Below are 6034 nucleotides of genomic sequence, written 5' to 3'. Positions count from 1 at the left end.
CGCTCTCTTTAATTTCATGCAATTTGCTTTCTGTAAATCACAAATCACCCAACCAACACTTGATTCGCTTGACTAAATCAACCACTAAACTAAAATTGCTCAATCCTTCAATCCCTGTGGGATCGACCTCACTCCCGTGAGTTTTTATTACTTGATACGACCCGGTACACTTGCCGGTTAGTTTTGGGTGTTTTGGGAGAGATTCGTTTCTCACCAAAATATCTCATCAAGTTTTTGGCGCCGTTGCCGGGGATTGATTAGATTGACAATGATTAAGCGAGGTGGTAATCTAGATCAAGCACTTTTTCTTTATTTTTCTCTAATTTTGACTAACCCACTAACTGTTTGAAGTTTTGTCCCAACCGGCTACATCCAATTTTCAAGAGAATCACTGTGTTTTCTGTTGATTGATTTATATATCACAGGGAAGGAAGAGTTTCTGAGAAAGAAGAACATTACAACATGAAGCCACAACTCATTACATTAATAGAGAACAATTGTTCCTATGGTGGAAATCCCTTGGAGGACTCTAAACAGCACCTATCCATTTTTCTGAAAACTTGTGGGGTTGTCAATATCAACGGTGTAGACCATGATACCATTAAGCTCTTGCTATTTCCATTCTCACTGAAGGATGAAGCGGCACAATGGCTTGAAACCTTTCCCCAAGGAAGTATAACTAGTTGGGATGAATTGGTTGCCAAGTTTCTAGCCAAATTTTCCTCACCCCAACAACACATCAGGATGAAAGAAGGAGTACATCCATTCATACAAAGAGAGGAAGAACCACTGTTCAAAGCATGGGAGAGATACAAGAAATCAAATGACAAGGTGGATTTTCGAGCATTCTATGAAGGATTAACCTCCGAAACAAGAAAAGCAGTAGATTACTTCTCAGATGGCCTACTCAAGGCAACAGCAACCATCCAAGGAACTGCAGAGTTCAGTGACAAAAGAGCCAATAACCAACACTCATTTGAGACGCCACGGAATGCAATTTCAGAAAAGGAAGTAATGAATCTTGAAGGAGTAAGAGCAATCATGAATCAAAACAAGCAGCTACACCAGCAAACTCAGCAGCACTTGGAATCAATAGCTAGACAAATTGATTCTCTACATTCTGCCACAGTGAATGCACAATTTCCACCATGGAAACCACATTCTTATTTAAGAATGAGGGAACCTCAGAATCATGAACAAAGGGACCTCAACTATAATAACCCCAACTTTCCAAACCTGCAAAAACACCACCATGCCAACAAAAATCACTACACACTACCCCAATATACACATCTCCAACCCTATCCTACCTCACCACCTGCCCAAAATGACTTACATCAATCACCACAATTAACACAGTCACAACCAGTCCTAAACTTCCAAAAACTCTATGTTCTAGAAATGATGATGGAAAGGCTTATGAAAATTCAAGAAATGACATTAATAGAGCAGGAGGACATAAGGAGAAACCAGGAGGCATATCTCAAGAGAATTGAAAGGTACATGGAACAAATGGTTCAAAACCCTGCTAAACTGGGTGAGAGAGAGGGAAATATATCCCTAAGAGCCAATGAAGATGACTCAAAGAACAATGAAAAAGCTGCTGAGTTGAAAGGGAAAGCAGTTATGGAAAACAAGGAGAAGCCTACGATAAGAGGAGGAAACCAAAGGCAACAGAGACCTCAACTTCCATGATCAGAGGATGAAGGATGTCAAGCTAGTGACAATAAAAGAGCGCTTGTTGGGAGGCAACCCAACCCGAGGTAGTTTTCTGTTCATAACTATTTTAATAAAAAGGTTAATTAGTTTTATCTATAATGCAAGAAGCTAAGTTTGGTGTTGCACACCAAAACAATCTAAAGGAGAATGCAGGATTCTAAGTTTGGTGTTTCACCAAAATCCCATTATAAAACACATTCTCACTTCTTGCATAATGTAGGCTTCAAGCATACTGGATGAACTAGTTAGCCATTTTACTGTTTTTCTTAGTTTCCAGTTCTTTTACTTTTGAAAAAGAAAAAGAGTTTTACACATGGTTAATCCGATGCATTGGCAAGGTACTAAGTTTGGTGTTCCCACACCAAAGTAAGTACAAAGGCCCACAAATAAATCATGCAAGCTAACCATTTGGCAAGTGCTTGGGGAACAAGCAACTTTCAATATCATTGCAGAGGTCCATTCAAGCTGTTGGAAGGCTTAAGCATCATCAACCAAAGAAACAAAAGATGAACCTAAAGGCTAGCAATGATGATGATGAGAAGAAGGAAAGCAAGTAAACTTCAACAGGTTGTATTGTTAAGTCATTGTTTTGCAACAAATATTGCTGCAATTGAAAGTTGGATTGTATCCTTAATTGCCCTGCCTATCTGCATAATATAGTTTCTTTTTATATATCCCTGCCTGCATGCATAGCATAGTCTTTCTTTATAATTCAATAAGCAAGGTGTCTGATCATTCACAACATTCTTATCTTCAAAACTTGTTTGCACTCCATTTTCAAGAAATGCATCACATGAAAGTTCTTTGAAAAGAAAGATTAAGGAATTAAACAATTTTGAGGCAAGCAAAAGATTAGGAAAAGTGGTGGTTCTGGTTATATGATTTGGTATTGAGGTTGCATGCTTGTGAAAACTTGCATGGGAGCTCATAGGCGGGACATGAAGTTCAAAGAAGTTTTGTGGAGATTCTCAAAAATTTATTGATCCAAGAAGCAGCAAACAAAACAAAAGAAAGAAAAAAAATACAAAAACAAAAGAATATGGCCCAAGGCTCTGAGCATCAATTACTAGGCAGAAAAAGAAAGAAAGAAACAAAACTCAAAGAGTTGTTATCCTAGTAAATGCTTGTGGTTGAAGTGTGTCAAGGAAAGAGGCTTGAGCAAGTAAATCCTCAGGGGTGCTTCAACACCTAATACCTTAAAACCAACTGGTTTAGGAGTATTGATTGAAAGCTTATCTAAAGAGCCGCCTTGAGACATGATACTTAGAGTCAAGGCCAAAGCACATAAACTATAAGCTGCTTCAAGGTGATTACATATAAAGAGATCTCCATGACACCATTTGGATGAAAATCCTAAGACCTACGACTCCCAATATGTAAGGACTAGTGAGCACTGAAGCCCTTGCATGAGCATATGATTTAGAATTTATCCCATTGATACTTGATCACTTCACTCACTGCACTTTACAAGTGTTCCTCAATCCATCTTAATTGAAAGAACCTTGGAGCATAAATCTATTTCTTGCTTGGGGACAAGCAAGCTTTAAGTTTGGTGTTGTGATGACAAGTCATGTTAGCCTATTTTAGCTAGTCTTTTTCTTTAGTTTTCATTAGAATTATGCACTTTCTTGAGCTACAAGCAAGCTCATTGAGTAGATTTTCATGTTTCCCTTGATTGAACCAACCATATGTGACTTCATGCCATTTCATGAGGTTTTGTGCTATATTTGTTGCATATTGTGGAAGATTGAATACCTCATGATTTTGAGCAAAGCTTTGATTAGTTTGGTTGATCAATGATAGGTGAAGAAGGCTTGGAGAAAGGTTGAAGCAAAGAGGAATGGCTAGAAGTGAAGAAAGGGATAAGTGAAAGTGAACTTGGAGGCATGAAGTTAGCCCCAACGTTAGCCCCCTAACTTGGAGGCTAACGTTGGGCATGAAATCACTCCCTGGGCTCCCACGTTTGAGCCAACGTTAGCCCCCTAACTTGGAGGCTAACGTTGGCACATGACATTGCAAAGAGGTGGCCAACGTTAGCTCCAACGTTAGCCCCCTAACTTGGAGGCTAACGTTGGAACTTGAGAGTTTCTCCCCTGGGCACCAACGTTTGCGCCAACGTTAGCCCCCTAACTTGGAGGCTAACGTTGGCACTTAAATTTCAAAGGGGGAAGGCCAACGTTTGCGCCAACGTTAGCCCCCTAACTTGGAGGCTAACGTTGGCACCACTAGCATATAAGGAAGGCCAACGTTAGGGTCAAAGTTAGACCCCTAACGTTGGCACCAACGTCCAAACCAGGGAATTTAGCTTGCTGATATGAAAAGTTAGGGTCAAAGTTAGACCCCTAACTTTGACCCTAGCGTTGAGACCAACTTTGGCTAACTTCATTTCTGGTTCAATTGGTTCACTTCGGTTCTTCTTCAATCCTCAAAGAGCAATCAACCAAGGCCTCTTTCAACCCAATTCCACCAAGAACAAAGGCCCAACTCAAGGCTTGAAGATCATTTTGGAAAGTGTATAAATAGGATAGAATTCAAGTTATTAGAGAGCTTTCCTTTTAGAATTTTCATAAGAGTTTTTGGGAAGCTTTTGTCACTGAGTGAACTTGAATTTCTTTGTTTCCTTTTACTTTCAATTTCATTTTACTTTTGTCTTGGATCTTGGATTGGAGAATTGAAGAAATTCTGTTTCAATCTCAATCTTGGATCTCTCTGTTTATTTACTGCTTAATTGAATTCCATTTCCGGTTCATTGTTCATTATCTCTTTTCTTTGCAATTTACAATTTCCTTGCTATTGTTCTTGTTGGATCTAGGAAGGCATTGAGATCTAGACTTAGTTTTCTAGTCTCTGGGTCCTGAGATCTGAATTTCTCATTTCAATTCCCTGTTTATTGCTTTTCTGTTCATTCACTTTACTGCTTCAATTCCGGTTCAATCCCAATTCCCTTTTACTCTTCTGTTTGATGCAATTTATTTTTCCTTGTTTAATTTCTGCAAATCCACATCCCAATCCCTTTACATTTCAAGCAATTTACATTCCTTGCACTTTAAGATTCCGCAATTTACATTTCTTGCACTTTAAGTTTCTGCCATTTAATTTCTTGTTCTTTAAGTTTCAGCAATTTAATTCTTGTTCTATTTACTTCAATGCAATTTACATTCTGCAAGTCACACAATCATCAACCAAATCTTGATTCGCTTGACTAAATCAACCACTAAACTAAAATTGCTCAATCCTTCAATCCCTGTGGGATCGACCTCACTCCCGTGAGTTTTTATTACTTGATACGACCCGGTACACTTGCCGGTTGGTTTGTGATGTTTGTGAGAGATTCGTTTCTCACCAAAATATCTCATCAAGTTTTTGGCGCCGTTGCCGGGGATTGATTAGATTGACAATGATTAAGCGAGGTGGTAATCTAGATCAAGCACTTTTTCTTTATTTTTCTCTAATTTTGACTAACCCACTAACTGTTTGAAGTTTTGTCCCAACCGGCTACATCCAATTTTCAAGAGAATCACTGTGTTTTCTGTTGATTGATTTATATATCACAGGGAAGGAGGAGTTTCTGAGAAAGAAGAACATCACAACATGAAGCCACAACTCATTACATTAATAGAGAACAATTGTTCCTATGGTGGAAATCCCTTGGAGGACTCTAAACAGCACCTATCCATTTTTCTGAAAACTTGTGGGGTTGTCAATATCAATGGTGTAGACCATGATACCATTAAGCTCTTGCTATTTCCATTCTCACTGAAGGATGAAGCGGCACAATGGCTTGAAACCTTTCCCCAAGGAAGTATAACTAGTTGGGATGAATTGGTTGCCAAGTTTCTAGCCAAATTTTCCTCACCCCAACAACACATCAGGATGAAAGAAGGAGTACATCCATTCATACAAAGAGAGGAAGAACCACTGTTCAAAGCATGGGAGAGATACAAGAAATCAAATGACAAGGTGGATTTTCGAGCATTCTATGAAGGATTAACCTCCGAAACAAGAAAAGCAGTAGATTACTTCTCAGATGGCCTACTCAAGGCAACAGCAACCATCCAAGGAACTGCAGAGTTCAGTGACAAAAGAGCCAATAACCAACACTCATTTGAGACGCCACGGAATGCAATTTCAGAAAAGGAAGTAATGAATCTTGAAGGAGTAAGAGCAATCATGAATCAAAACAAGCAGCTACACCAGCAAACTCAGCAGCACTTGGAATCAATAGCTAGACAAATTGATTCTCTACATTCTGCCACAGTGAATGCACAATTTCCACCATGGAAACCACATTCTTATTTAAGAATGAGGGAACCTC

Source organism: Arachis hypogaea, chromosome 18 (assembly GCF_003086295.3).
Source record: "Arachis hypogaea cultivar Tifrunner chromosome 18, arahy.Tifrunner.gnm2.J5K5, whole genome shotgun sequence".
Lineage (NCBI taxonomy): Eukaryota > Viridiplantae > Streptophyta > Magnoliopsida > Fabales > Fabaceae > Arachis > Arachis hypogaea.
Note: the sequence above shows the minus strand (reverse complement) of the source record.